This window comes from Gossypium raimondii, chromosome 11 (assembly GCF_025698545.1).
Source record: "Gossypium raimondii isolate GPD5lz chromosome 11, ASM2569854v1, whole genome shotgun sequence".
Taxonomy (NCBI): Eukaryota; Viridiplantae; Streptophyta; class Magnoliopsida; order Malvales; family Malvaceae; genus Gossypium; species Gossypium raimondii.
In genome coordinates, this window is record NC_068575.1 from 8,773,473 (window position 1) to 8,789,708 (window position 16,236).

General features: G+C 35.5%; 1 long non-coding RNA gene across 1 annotated transcript; it reads right to left on the reverse strand.

Annotated features, from left to right (window-relative positions):
• Nucleotides 1–423: 423 nt before the first annotated feature.
• Nucleotides 424–1,336, reverse strand: LOC105801254 (uncharacterized). The gene is made up of 2 exons (XR_008191320.1): nucleotides 843–1,336; nucleotides 424–733 (listed from the first exon to the last, which is right to left on the reverse strand). It is a non-coding gene; the product is annotated as an uncharacterized LOC105801254 (long non-coding RNA).
• Between the last annotated feature and the right edge of the window lie 14,900 nt (nucleotides 1,337–16,236).

The window sequence follows — 16,236 nt, forward strand, 5'->3', positions numbered from 1 at the left end:
TCTACCATCTTCACTGTCAGATATAGATGAAATTTTGGCCACCACTTCTCCTCTGTGGGGCTTTCTTCTCCTCTATAGATGAAAACAAAATTTGAGAAACCCGAATGAGATTTTGGATTGATGGATTCTAGGGATATTTTTTGGAATTCGTAACTATTTCTCTTACCAGTGTTATCTTTTAGGTTTGAATTTAAATCCTATTTTTAAGAATGTAATATATTTTATGAATGTAGTAGCTTATTCAAGTAAATTTCTCTTTATTCTATGTATGTTTTATGCAATGCACCGAATAACCATTTCCTTCGCAACTTTTAGTTATTCATTATGAGTCAAAAGTGGAACAAATGGTTTGATGTGGTTTACCGTTTATGCAAGAATATGCTATTAATATAAATAGATACATGCAATAAGTTTAACTTAATATCCATTAAACCATGCTGTACTAACTGATACTTAAAGATAGAGACTTTGTAATTATAATTACGATAATTTATTTCCAATCTGCAAGTCTCTTAGTCTTAGATCTCTTCCTTGTGAATGGCTCATTTAGGGTTTGGCAGGGGCTCCTTGTTAGCTATTTCCTGGGTTTGTTTCTCTTCGTTTCTATTGCCATGATCGGGCTTGTCAGCATACCGAATCCTCTTCGTTTAGTTGGGAAAAGCATGAACAACCCACTGGCCAAAATCCCAGCTGCTAATGGAAAATTTGTCTTCGATGCATTACCATTAGGCCCCTATTCAGGAAAGAAACAACCTTGAACATTAAAGCTGCTACAAGCAAGCACTAAAAACAAAGTTAAGGAGCAACAGGCATGCATAAAATCTATGGCAGTGAGTCTATACTTCTTTAGCATTTTCTCAGCTTCTTCCTGGTTTTTATCCAAGTCGAGATCATCATCATCCTCATCGTTGAAAACCCAAGTTCATTGATTGTGGCAATACCATAGTAAAGCTTGCCATCCTTGCGCACAAAGCTGTCAGTGAAAGATGAGAAGAAGCAAGCAAGTGAAAATAGTACAATGACACCTAAGGTGATGTATTTGTGAGTCGTTTCGCATTTTCCATTGTTGGAGAATGAAGGTATAATGGCTTGGAAGGCGAAGACTGTGTCTGTTGGAAGCAGGTTTGATTGGTTGGCTGACCCTGGTAGGGCCTTGGGGGCGTAGTGTGGAAGAGCACCTTTGGAAGTTGTCATGCAGATTGCAGAGATTAAGACAATATTGATGGTTTTGTTTAGGCTTGTTTTGGGGCTATAATCATCCAAGTATTTATAGGAATTAGGCCTGTGAAGTGTGAAGAGTACTACAGAGTTTGGTTTGGCTGGATTTATTCCTTTATTTGCCATATGAAACATCGAAGGACATCTAAAATTTGCTTATTCTTCAGTCATTTAATACTACTTGAGAGAATCACTGAAAAACACGTTATTTTCTGTGCTTCCGTTCATTTTAACGGAAGAGAAGTGTGACGGATCATATTTCACTTGCGACACATTGACTCTTCCTTGATGTGCATATCCACAAGTTTACTGGTTTTAATGGAAGGTAGAATATTCATCTTCTAAAGTTATTCCATCCTACAGAATTAATTGCGTCCACCAGTGGATAAAAGTGTAGATAGTTGGTTTTAGTTTCCGTTCCATCAAATCGTGTTATCAAGCTTGGAATAATAAATAAGGTTGTTTCACTTATTATCTCTTTCAAAACAACAATAATTATTTAAAGTAGTTGTTCGGAAAATGTTGTTTGAGAATAATTCTAGATTAACTCTATTCAGAACAAGACTTCAATTTAGAATAATTGACATCCAATAGTTGTCATTTGAGAATAACTCTTATTTAGAATAATGGCGTTTCAAGAACAAATATTGTTCAAAACAACTTTTATTTAGAACAAATTTTTTTCCAAAAGTCATAAATTAGAACAAGCTCTTCCAAGAAAGTATCACCACATAACAACTTTTATTCAAAACAATCTTTACATTAGGAACAATTATATTGAGAACAACCCATGTTTTGAACAAATCGGAATAACACATGTTCAAGAACAACCTCCATCTTGCGAAAGGTGTTTCACATGATACTATTTCACCAAAGTAGAAGTGAAAGTAACCCAGAGATATGATAGGGTTCTTGGGTTATCTTAACTTTTTGGATGTTCTGGAGAGTTTGGCTTGGTGGATTAAATATGAAAGTAGTTAGAGGTTTCCTCTTAACATTTTCTTGTAACATTAAGTGTTTCTCTTTTTTTTTCATAAACATAATAAACTCTTCTTCACTATTCTTCATCACCATCACAACAAAACCCTTCACTATCCCCTCTTAACCATTAATGTCATCGTAACTAAAAATTATTTTCATTACTTCTAATAACTGTCAGCTTTGTAACTCCCATTCTTAAGACTATAAATCGGATCAATTCAAAACTAGTAGGGAGACTATTGGAATTTTAGCATCTTGAACTCTCCAAGCTCTCTTTAAAATCCTCTCAACTTATTTCTTTGTTGAGCTTGATCTTCAGCCACATTTCCTTTTCTCTATTTTTCCAACCACCATCTACCGTTGTGCTCAATGTTACCAAATCTACTCCAGTTTATCTCTTCGCTTTCTTCTAGTACATCTCGTTCACTTGTTTGCAATGCTTCCTCTTTCCACCAAAGAACTCTCTACATTTTGGTGACTCCGCTGGAGAGGAGTGGCTGCATTAGGTGAAAATTTTCTACACATCTTTTACCTAAAAACATGGATAACTATACTAGAAATCAAGACATTCTTGTTCCTACCTACACCTAAGAACTAGTGAACATGACTCAAGCTTCTCAAGAGAGAATGCAAACTTTAAAGGAAAACAATAAGCAAATGATGAAAACTATTTCTAAGCTTGTGTCTTTTTCAACATAACAAGTTCAACCTATAAATGGAGGCGAAAATACTTTTGATGGAATAACTCTTCCAGACATGAATACCAACAACGGAGGCAACACGCCTATTAATCCTTAATCATTTAGAATCACCAACATTGCTAATCCTTTTGCCACTATTGCTCAAGCTACTCTCACTACTCCTGGTGCTTCTACTGGTGTTGTTGGTGCCTCTACCATAGTTGCTTTTGAGACTACTTCTTAGGGTTATGTCATTAAAGAGGAGCTTCAAAGGTTACTTGAGGAGAAGAATAAGAGCTTGAGCTTTTATGAGTTTGATCTCAAGCTACCATACCCAACTAGAGTAGCTCCATAGCCATATCCTAAGGACTACACTAGTCCAAAGTTCAAGCAATTCAATGGGAAAACAAGTGATGCCCGTGAACATGTGATGAAGTTTGTGCAAATTCTTAAAGTACCTAGGTTGGAAGGTAACCTGAAGTTGAAAGAATTTTCTAAGTCTTTGACAGAGAAGATATACACCTAGTATGTCAACCTTACTCCTGGTTCTGTTGAGTCGTGGAGTCAAATGTGTTGTATGATTAGAGAGAAATTCTTCTCTACTCCAGAGAAGGTTACTTTCATAGATTTAAGGAAAGAGTATCAAAAGCCAATATAAGACGTGATGAATTACATTCAATGTTTTAGAAAAAAGGTTTTAAATATACAAGAAGATCATTATGAGAAAGAGTTGATCAAAGTGTGCTTCTGAGGAATGTTGGAAGAATTTCAACTTTATCTACAAAACTTATCGCTACCTTCATTGTCTACTCTAGTGGAGGTTGTAAAAAAAACCAATAATACTATCATGGGTAATAAGAAACAAACAAATCACTTTCTCCAAAGAGATGTTTTCTTTTATTCACAAACAAATCACTTTCATTAATGTCGAAACCTTTTTGGAATCAACTTTATTTTGAAAAATGAAAATGGAGTCGCCACCAATCCTTTTTATTTAGGTGTGATTGGATCACCTCAAAATTTAATTATAAAAGGTTAGGTTTACTGAAACAATGATTTTTGACCTACAAAATCTAAGAAAATATGTTCGAGAGTCGGTTACGTGTGAGGAAGGATTAACACCCTCATAACGCCCAAAATTGGTACCTAGTTGATTACTTGATGTTTTGATGTCGAAAATTGAAAATTCAAAGGGAATTTAAAATACGATCCCTTTTTGCATCGTGTTACTTGATGGTATTGAAAGAAATCCGATCTAAATTGAATTTTTAATGAGAATGCTTTCTCATTTTGAGTTGATCAAGACAAAAAATCATGTCTCGTAAGTCGGGGCACAAAATCTCGAATTCTCGGAAATAAGGACGCTCTCCGTTTAATTATAGCCCAATTCTTACAATATTTTTATTTTTTATTTTTTTTAGAAAAAGGGGAGGGATATTTAATTATTTTAGTTCAAGGAAAAATCGTACCTCGTAATTTAGGGGGACAATTTATCTAATCTTCAAAATAAAAAATATCACCTTGGTTTTAATTTCTTCTCACGAGTTGTGTAAAAACGAATGCATCAATTGATATGATATGCGATTGAGGATAATGCGGGAATGAATAAATATATCTAAGCATAATGGTTACAATAATAATAAGAACGAAATAATAATAAAATAAAATAACTACATAATAAATAAATAAAACATAGATAAAGTTTGAAATGACTATCTTAAAATAATAATATAAGAAAAAATAGTACATACCATTATTAAATGGTCATGAAACAGCTTTAATAATAAATTGATGATGATAATAATAATAATAATGACGATAATGATTTAATTAATGTCATGTTTAATAAAAAACAAAATGATAGTTGTAATGAATCAAGGATAAAGTAGAAATTGTTTAATTGAGAGGGTAAAATGCACAATAAAAGAAATATAAATAATATGAATTATAAATGTTAACAGAGGTAAATAAATAAATAAAAATAATTCGTAAAAGGATGCAATTAAGTAAACGAAGGATTGAATTGGAATTTAAACGAAACATAAAGCATAAATTGCGAAATAAATAAGAAAAGGGAAATAAAAGATTAAATCGAAAATATAGCAAAATTTAGAGCCTAAATTACAAAGAAACAGAATATAAAGGATTAAATCTAAATAAGATAGAAAACTTTAGGGGTCAAATGGCAATTATCCCCATCACATTGACATGTGTCGCTCCCCAAGGGATTCACAGTGAGTTAAGGGACTAAATTGCACAAGAATTTAAATTATGGGGTGAGAATTAAAAAAAATTAAAATGAACATGACTAAATTATGCGAATCCTAGGGGCATCCGAGTCGGGTCATCGGGTTGTCTTGAAACAACGCCGTTTTGGCGTCTAAAAATTATGCCCAAAACGACGTTGTTTTATAGGGTTATATAAGTAAAAAAAATTGTTTAAAAAATCATTCTGCTGTAGTTTAAAAAAAAAACACTTTCTTCTTCTTTTTTCTCTAAAGGCCTCCTTAGGTCGGCCATGGGGTGGTCGTTGCCCCGCTGTGGCCACCGGTCATCGACGACGGCGATCGCCACCTCCGGTGGTTGAAGTAAAAAAAAAATTGCCATTTTTTAGTTGTTTTTTACCCATCTTGGCCCATTTTCTCCCTTTTAGTCCCGATTTGAAATAAAACGTCGAAAACCTAAAGATGATTTTTAGAAACCTTTCGGTTTCTTTCGTCTGACGAAGCCTCGATGATATTGTCTTTCATTGGAGATAGCGGGCTTGGCCTCGCACAAAAAAAAAGGTACGGTGCAGGTAATAAATAAATTTATTTCTATTTCGCACAAAAAAATAAAATAAAACTACCTTTTTTGAAACTTGATGCTATTTTTTTGTATATTTCTCTGTTTTTTGTATCTGATTGCTTTGTAAAAAGATTACATGGTGTTTATGGTTTTTATAGTCGAACGTCTTACATTAGACTATTATTTTTCTTTTTCTTTTCTGCTTTTTTTTTGCGTGTTGCACTTCTGTCCTTGTGTTTTCTTTTTGCAGGCGGCGGTGGAGGGTCAACAACGATGAGAGAAGCATGCCTTTGCCATTTTGGTGAAATGGTGGCAGAGAAGGCAGACCTCTGGACGAAGGGCCTCGAGTGGCATGCTTGGAAGGGAGTGGCGCTGGAGGCTAGGGTTTCTTTAGTTTTCTGAAAATTTTAGGTTGTGGGCTTGGGTTGGTAGTTTGGGCCTGGATTATTGAGTTTTAGGTTTGGGGTTAAGTTATATATTTTGGGCCTTGGGTTTTTTTGTATTTGGGCTATTATTTACTTATTTATTTGTTTGTAATTTGGGCTGGGCAAAATTGGGCTATTACAGCTGCCCTTTGCTCATTGTCGTGTAACGATAATTGAGTAAAGACTTTAAGAAGGTCAAATTTTGTCTGGTATTACCAAATCTCGACTTCTTTGGTACTTCTCTTTTTCAAGTAGCCTCATTCTAACCCGCTACAACTTTAGCAAGATAAGATTTGTAGCTTCAATCTACTCCACTGCAACTTCAAGGAGATAAGATTTGTAGCTTCAATCCGTTCCACTGCAACTTCAGGGAGATAAGGTTTGTAGCTTCAATCCGTTCCATTGAAACTTCAGGGAGATAAAGTTTGTTTCAATCTACTCCACTGCAACTTCAAAGAGATAAGATTTGTAGATTCAGTCTGCTCCACTGCAACTTCACGGAGATAAGATTTATTGTTGTAGCTTAAATATGCTCTTCTGCAACTTTAGGAAGATAAGGTTTGTAGCTTTAATCTGCTCCACTGCAACTTCAAGGAGATAAAATTTGTATCTTTAATCTGTTCCACTGTAATTTTAGGGAGATAAGATTTGTAGCTTTAATTTACTCCACTGCAACTTCATGGAAATAAGATTCGCTATGATAGATTCAATCTGTCCCACTGCGACTTTAGGGGTGTAGGATCTATAGCTTAAATCTGCTCTACTGCAACTTTAGGGAGATAAGATTTGCTATGGTGATTTCAATCTGACCCACTGCAACTTCAAGGGTGTAGGATTTGTGGTTGGTCGGTTACACCGTTCTTTAGAGAACATGACCTGTAGAATCTACTTCATAGGCCTATATTTATGCCAAGCGATTAGGATTTTATAATTAAAATGAATCAAATGCTCCTAACTAGATGTATATGAATGATATTTGTATGAATGCAGAATGTCATTTTCGAGAATGATCCCCTTTTTAATGCTTAGGCTGACATTGCTTATTGTTTGTCAAGGTCCCATCATTTATGTGTTATCATGCCTTCTTGTTTAGATCTGGTATCTTTGATAGGAAACTCAAAGAAGTAATCACAATTTAGACCATTCGTTCCCAAATATTTCTAACACTTAGATTTGGTTAGTTCTAACTAGTGGTCCTGTTTCAGGTCCTAGTACTAATTAGAAACCATTCACAACAATATGCAAAAATCCTTTTACTTGAATATTGTTAGTTTATTAATTGTTATTTCGATGTAAAAATGCTTGAAAAAGGTTGTAACAATGGACAAGATTGAAACTTATTGGGAGCAAAGCTCGCAATGAATAGATTAATCAAAATAACAAACGTTGCCAAAATACAAAGTGAATAAGATGAAATTAGGTGCCCAAAATATCGTAGCATGAGCTTCTCTGCACAAACTTCTTGGAGACCATTTTGAGTCTGATATGTGTTTAGGAGATCTAGAGTACTTCGTTGATGCTTCAAGATGCAACGTTTCTCCTTCTTGTTACTTCTGAGGGGACAAACCTACCACATGCCCTATCTTTAATCAAAATTTGAGTTGCCCTTTCCTAGGTTTTTGACTCAAAACCCTTTTGGTCTCAAGGCTCTCTTTTGTGAGTTTTTGCCTTAGCCTCCCCCTTTTTTTTGGGTGAAGTATTTCTTGACTGAATTCAAATTCATAGGATTAGGCAAGTTTTTTCCATCCATCTCGGTCAAAATCAGTGTTCCTCTAGAAAAGACTTTTTTTACCACATAAGGTCCTTCTCAATTTGGCATCCATTTTCCTCTGAAGTCTTTTTGTATGGGCAGGATCTTTTTCAATACTAGGTCCCCCTTATGGAATTCCTTAGGGCGAACCTTTTTGTCGTTAGCTTGCATCATTCGTTTTTGGTACATCTGACCATGACGGATAGCTTTTAGCCTCTTCTCTTCGATCAAGTTCAACTAATCATATCGAGATTCGATCCATTCTACTTCATCTAACTTTAAATCTGACAAAACTCAGAGAGAAGGAATCTCGACTTCAATGGGCAAAATCGCCTCCATTCTAAAAACCAAAGAGAAAGGCGTTACTCCGGTGGAGGTTCTGACAGACGTTCGATAAGCATAAAGGGCAAATGGTAACTTCTCATACCAATATTTATAAGTCTTTATCATTTTCCCCACGATCTTCTTAATGTTCTTATTGGCTACTTTCACTGCACCATTCATTTTTGGGCGATAAGGTGATGAGTTGTGATGTTTGATCTTGAATTGAATACAAACCTCCATTATCGTGCTGTTGTTCAAATTCAATGCATTGCCAGATATAATCTTTTCTGGCATTCCATACCAACATATGATCTCTTTCTTCAAGAATTTGCTAACCGTCAACTTTGTGACATTGGCATAAGAAGTGACCTCTACCTACTTGGTGAAGTAATCGATGACCACAAAGATGAATTGATGCCCATTAGAAGCTTTTGCCAAGATCGGGCCAATGACATCCATTCCCCATATAGAGAAAGGCTATGGAGAAGTCATAACATGAAGAGGTGAATGAGGCACATGAATTTTGTCTTCGTAAATTTGGCATTTATGACATCTCTTGGCATAACTGATACAATCCCCTTCCATGGTGGAGCAATAATATCTAAATCTCATTATTTGTCTGGCCATTGTAAAACCATTAGCATGTATTCCACAAACACCTTTATAACAAGATTTTCTTGGCTTCAATAGCATCCACACATCTTAGTAGCACTTGATCCTTTCCTTCTTTTATATAAGACCTCCCCGTCTAAGACATAGTCATTAGTTAGTCTCCTTAGCGTCCTTTTATCATTCTTGGTTGCCTGTTCCAGGTATTCATGATTCTTTACATATCGCAGTATATCGTGGTACCAAGGGTGATCATCCTTTTCTTCTTCCTCGATGTTGTAGCAATATGCCGGAGCCTCGTAAATACTCAGCTGGATAGGTTTACATTCTCTTGTTTATTCATTTTGGCCAAGGAAGCTAAGGTGGCTAGGGCATCAGCCATCTGATTTTCATCTCGCGGGAGGTAGTAGAATGTGATGTCATCAAAATCTTTAATTAACTCCAGGACCAGCCTTTTATACTCAGTTAACTTGGGATCTCTTGTCTCCCATTCACCTTTGAGTTGATAGATCACTAATGCAGAATCCCCACACACCTCCAGTACTTTGATCTTGCATTCTATAGCTGCACGGATACACATGAAGCATGCTTTGTATTCTGCCATATTATTCATGCAATCAAAATCCAATTTTAGTAAATGGATAATGATCTCTGCTTTGGGGATACCAGGACTGCCCAGATTTCGTTACCCATAGCGTTTGAGGCCCCATCAAAATTTAATTGCCAGGGATGTTCTTTTTTAGTACCTTCTTCAGTAGTCGCAACATACATAAGATCTTCATTTGGGAAATCAAAATTTAAAGGCTCGTAATCATCTAGAGCTCTGCTGGCTAGGAAGTCCCCTTTTGCACTCCCTTTTACTGTCTTTTGGTTTACATAGATTATATAAAATTCAAAGAGAAAAATTTGTCACTAGGTCATTCTTCATTTAAAATAGTCGACTCCATCATGTACTTTAGAAGGTCTATTTTTTAGATGAGCCAAGTTGTGTGGTACAACATGTACTGTCTTAGTCTTCAAGTTGTCTAGATTAAAGCGCAACACAACTTCTCAATTGGTGAGTATCTTGTCTCACATTTAGTAAACTTCTTACTGATGTAATATATCGTTCTTTCTTTCCTCCTCGACTCATCATTTTAGCCAAGCACGCATCTCATAAAATTCTCAAATACTGCCAAATACAGTATTTGTGGCTTATCTGGGCTAGGTGGCATCAGTACTTGGGTATTGGACAGGTAGTGTTTGACCTTTTCAAAGGTCTTCTGGCATTCCTCATCTCACACACCTGGATTATGTTTCTTAAGGAGATAAAATATGGGGTCACATTTCTCAGTTAGTTGTGAAATAAACCGGGCGATGTAATTTAATCTTTCTAAGAAACCTCAGACCCCTTTTGAGTGCGCGGCAGAGGCAATTCTTGTATAGCCTTGACTTTATCTGGGTCAATCTCAATCCCTTTCTTGCTGATTACAAATCTTAGCAATTTTCCCGACTTAGCCCCGAAGGTACAGTTTGTTGGATTGAGCTTTAGCTGGAATTTTCTCAACCTTAAAAATAGTTTCCTCAAGACTTGTACATACTTCTTTTCTGTTAAGGATTTTGCGATCATATCATCGACATAAACCTTGATTTATTTGTGCATCATATCATGAAACAAAGTTACCATGGCTCTTTGATACGTCTCTCTCGCATTTTTTAATCCGAATGGCATCACTTTACAGCAAAATGTTCCCCACATGGTTACGAATGTGGTCTTTTCCATATCTTCAGGATGCATCTTTATCTGGTTGTATCCAGAGAAGCCATCCATGAAGGAGAACAGTGAATAACTTGTCGTGTTGTCTACTAAGGTGCCGATGTGAGGCAACGGGAAATTATCTTTTGGGTTGGCTTTGTTTAAATCCCTGTAGTCTACACACAATTTCTACTAACTATTTGTAGGGTAGGATTTGTTTCTCAGCTTGTTCTACCATCCTTAGCAAATCAGGAGATACATTACAATCTTGATCATCTTCATAATCGTAAGGTTCATCTGGACACATATCCTGCTCAAAAGGAGACTTTGAGTCAGCAGCAACGTCGCTCGTATCATTGATATCTGGAGACCTGATATAGGAATAAAGGAATACCCAAAGAACAAATGAATCTAAAAATAATTATCTGTGTGGTATGGGTATGAATGAAATGAAAAAATAGAAGAATATTTGCCAAATAAGACACAAATATGTATTTTACTAAAATAACAAATAGTGGACATATGCCTTTTTCACAAAATGATTCTTATTGCTCTCAGGCTTAAAGCAATAAGTGTGTTTTGAACATTACTCTGAATTAGTTCTCAAAATTATAGGGATCTCTTCTGTAGTCCAATTGTTCAGAACACTTCTGGGGATATAAGGACAAATGTTTGATAGGTTCTCTCCAGTTCCTTCTTCAAATATAACATTAATGTTCAAGTTTCCCGACATTCCTTTTAGGATTTCTTTTTCGAACATCTCTTTTTAGGATAAATGATTTCTCCTGACACGAACATTTTAATTATACGGGGAAAGATCATCAGTTCCCATTTGACCTCTCCCCCACTTAGTCGCACTCTTCTCCTTTCTTGCTTCTTCTTCTTTTGCCTCGCATCTGGCTTGTACCCTAAGCCAAAGCAGTCTTGTTTATCCATTAGCATTAGTGCCTCGACTCTTCCTTGAAGGTATTTTTCGAGCCCTCTTCTAGGTAAGACCCTTTTTCCAACCGTCAACTATAGGCCTATCCTTGTGGTTTTGGATTTTTTGGTACTGGGATCTTGTTTCCTTCAACAATGAAAGTTGTATTAACAAATTCCAGTGATCAAAAGGAGCATTCTATTGCCTCATCATCCGCTCTTATGTATGGTGTGTCACTATTTATGGATGCAATGATAGCCTCTTCAATATTTATTGTTACCAGCTGACCTTTTGTTACCAATTTTAGTTTTTGGTGCAATGACGATGGTATTGCCCCAACCGAATGAATCCAAGGACTACCCAACAAGTAATTATAAGAGGGTTTGATATCCATTACCAAAAAATCTACTTTATATGTGTTCGAACCAATAAATAGAGGTATTTTAATCCTTCCCATCACCCTCATTTCTGTACCATCGAATGCTCTCACTATATTTTGGTACATCTTCATGTGAAAGCTATCTATTGGTAATCTATTCAGTGTGGATAGAGGCAAGATGTTTAACGCAGATCCATTGTCGATTAACACTCCTGGCACTGTATATCTTTTGCAGCGAGTAGTGATGTGTAGAGCCTTCATGGATCCCATTCCTCTTGGAGGTATTTCATCATCATTGAAAAAGATAAAATTGCCGGCACTCAAATTATTAACCAAACAGTCTAACTTGTTTACAGAGATATCATCAGCGACATAAGTTTCATTTAACACATTCATCAATACGCTACAATGTGTCTCTGAGTTTAAGAGCAAAGCTAGTACTTATATATAAGCTAGTTGTTTATGTAGTTGTTCTACAAAACTATACTCGCTATGCTTCAAGAACTTCAAAAATTCTTTAGCCTCATTCTCAATTACTGGCTCATTAACAGGTGATTCATGTCTAGCTATTTTTTCTTTCTTATGCTCAATTGCCAGGGTTTTTCCTTAATGGGCTCGGTTCTCACACTTGCAGGGTCATAGCGTCTCCCACTGCGCAGAAGAAACCAATATCCTGGCCCTATTCTGAAATGTCAACTGAGTTCTCCTCTCTTGGGATCATCACATTACAATCATAATTCCATGGAACCCTTTTGTTATCCTTGTAAAGAAAAGCCACAGGTTTCTGAATTATGATTCTTGGCGCAGCTTGTGTTCCCGCTTCATTATTTCTTGGTCGTGAAATAAACACCACTCGGTGGTTAACCTTGTAGACCTTCTCCATTGAATCTTCCTACGAGGCGTAAAAATTTCCTCCTTCCAAGCTTTTGACATCTTTAAAGAATTCCAATTGTTTGTTAACCATTAGACTTTGCACTAGAGCTCTGAACTCAGCGCACTCCTGGATTTCATTACCTTCTTCAACGTGGAACTCACAGTAGCTCCTCATTCCTTTGGGCATCCTTTTTGAATCTTGAATGTTTAATCCCATGTCTATCATTTTTTGCCAAACCCATTTTAATGGGGTTTTCACTTTCGCAATATCGATTTTGGTCCTCTTTCCTCCACTCTCAATTATCGCTGTCGAAACCATTTTTTGAAAAATAAAAATTTAGTTGTCGACTTTAAAACCGAAAATTAGAGTTGCCACCGATCCTTTATTGGGGTGTGATCGGCTCACCTTAAAAACGATTTTGGTCTGCGAAATTTGAGAAAATAGGTTCGGGAGTCGGTTATGCACGAGGAAGGGTTAGCACCCTCGTGACGCCCAAAATTGGTACTAAATTGATTAATTAAGGTCTTAATGCCGAATATCAAAAATCCGTGAAGAATTTAAAAATACGATCCTCCATTTTTATTAATGTTAATTTTATAAAAGATTCTTGAATAAATCGAAGCTGATGCTAAAGACCTTCTTGTCTCAGAGTAATAAAATGTCACCCCAAATACGTTAGGACACAACATTTTTAGTCATTGAGAATAAGATTGTCTTTTGATTTTCAAAACTCATGCGGTGAAGTTTAAAAAGGATATTCAATTGCTTTAAGTCAGATGAAAAATCGAAGCCCAATATGTTAGGGCACAATTTCTCAAAATTCCGAACATTGAATATTATTTTTATTTTTCGAAAAAATTCTCGTCTCGAGAAATCAACATGTCATGTCCAATACATTAGGACACAACGTATCAAATTCCCGAGAGTGAGTTTTTTGTTTATATGTTTTAATTAAAAAGGATACTCAGTTTCTTAGATTCAACGAGGAAGATTGGAATCCAGTAAGTTAGGACACAATCTTTTCGAGGATCCCAAATTTCGAGTGTCGCGTTATTTTTACAAAACTTTTTGAATAAAAATGCTCTCTATATTTGAATGATATTAAACGTAATCTTTTGAACAAATAAAGACCATGAAATAATAACGTACAACGCAAAATGGTGATTCATAAATTAATGTACGCTAATGAACGACAAAGAATCGATAGATACAAGCAAGCAATACAATACACGTATTCACATCATATACAAATAATAACTTTAATATTCAAAAGCTAATGAACTAAAAACTATTCTTAAATGAAGCTCCAAGCAAATTAATAGAAAAATATGAAACGAGTTTTGAAGAATAAAATAACATGAAGGAAGGAAATTATATATTAAAATATATTTAAAATAAATCATATATATATGGAAATTTGAAATAAATTAAAAATAAGGTTAAAAATAAATACTACATAAAATAATAGTATCCAAATAAATTTTAAAATAAATATCATGTAAGAAGAAAATAAAATACATAAAATAAAATACATATATTAATTTAAGATAAGTAATATATAGGAGTGAAAAGCTTCATGTAAGTAATAATATATACTAATATGTAAAAGTGAAATAAACTAAATATATGTGGATATTTAAAAGAAGTAAAGTATCTATATATATAGAAATAGGTATAAAAAAATATAGTTTAAAATTAAATAATATATACATTGCGTACATACATATATGTATAATAAAAATAGTTTAAAATAGTAGTAAATAATAAAGTAATATATATATACATAAATAGGTAAATAGAAATGTAATCAAATATAATAATGATAACAATAATAACTAGTAATAAAAATAATAATAGTAAATTAATTAATAGCAAAAAATATCAATCATGACTAAATTGGAATGAAAATAGAAATTCTGAGGCCAATCCGCAATAAATAAAAATGAAAAGGGGCCGAATCGGGTGTTCGAGGAACAAGGAGGGAGTAAAGCAGAAAATATCCTGTAGAAAATATCCCCGCCCTCCAAAACGCTGTGTTGCGGTATGGACTAAAATAAAACGAAAATCAAATTAAAGGGCGAAAATTAAAAAAGAAAAGAATCGATTTGAACACGCCACAAAAGAGAGAGGACCATTTGCACAAATCTCCCAACAGAGGCCAAAACGCGCAGATTCTTCCCCGGGTCGGGTCACCGCGCGGGTTGCAAGCCTCTAAACGGTGTCATTTTAAGGCCATTTAAGCAGGCCCAAAACGGCGTCGTTTCTTTGGTTATGTAAAAACTAACTAAACCCTAGATCAGTAGCCATTTTAATTTTTTTACAAAGATCAAACCCTAAAAAGAACTAAAGACTCCCTCTGCACGCCGCTCAAACAATAGGCCGTTTGAGAGCCCCCTCGCCTTTGCCCGCCTCCGATTACGGCGGAGGGAACCGAGGTTCGGCCACCAGGTAAGTTTCTCGATTTGACTCTTCCTCTTTCTTTTTTTTACACGATTAATAATAAAGAAAAAAGTAGAAAAAGAAAAAAAACAGAGAGAAAAAGAGGGAAAGAACACCTTCAAAACTCAGTCTATTGCTTTTTGATTCTTTTTTGTGTATTGATCTCGTGTGCAACTGTTTACAATGCGTATTTGGCTTTTATATAGCCAGAAAAATGAAAAAAATACAATATTAGAAAAGAAATCCATATATTTTTGTTGTTATCCTCTGGTTTTTTTCTGTTATTGGCTTTTTCTTTGCTGTTGCTTGTGTGTCTGCATTGGTCGAGGCCACTGAGTGGAGAAGGCGCCTGCTGTGGTGCGACATGCGCGAGAGGGGAACTCGGCTATTGCGGCACGCATCGAAATGAATCTTGCTAGGGTTTCTTCTTGTGTATTCTGGTGTTGGGCCATTTGGGCTGAGTTGGTTTGCTAGGCTTAGAATCGTTTTTAGGTCAGGCTAGATTAATGGGCTTTTTGTATTGGGTCTTGTTATATTTTAGGGCTAGAGTCTGTATTGGTTTTTTTAGGTAAATTGATCTGGGCTAATGTAAATGGACTATTTTTGGACTGAATTTTATTTATTATTTTTTCTTGGTTTTTTTCTGCTTATTCTGAATGGGCCCCAGGGCAAAATTAGGTATTACAATCGCGTTTACCTCTTAGTCAGAATGACTGGGTAATGGATGTCCTGCCACATTAGGTCCCGAGGGATCATCAAACCTTATAATCCCTATTTTAATGAACCTCTTAATCGACTTCTTGAATACAGTGCAGTTCTCAATTGAGTGTCTCATTATTCCTATGTGGTACTCGTATTGAGCATTCATATCATACCATTTTGGGAACGGAGGTTGCATGGGTTTTAAGTAAAACGGGGATACCAAATACGCGTCGAACCAATTCTGAGATAACTCTTTATATGTTATCAGAATGGGTGTGAATTGGAGTTTTTTCGTGTTTAGCCTTGAGTTAGATTCTTGCCTCGAAGGGTCTTGATGACTGGTTGTTACAGTTCTTGGTTGGCCTACAGTGACCGATTTTGAATAGATCTTATTATACACACTTGCGGTGTTTA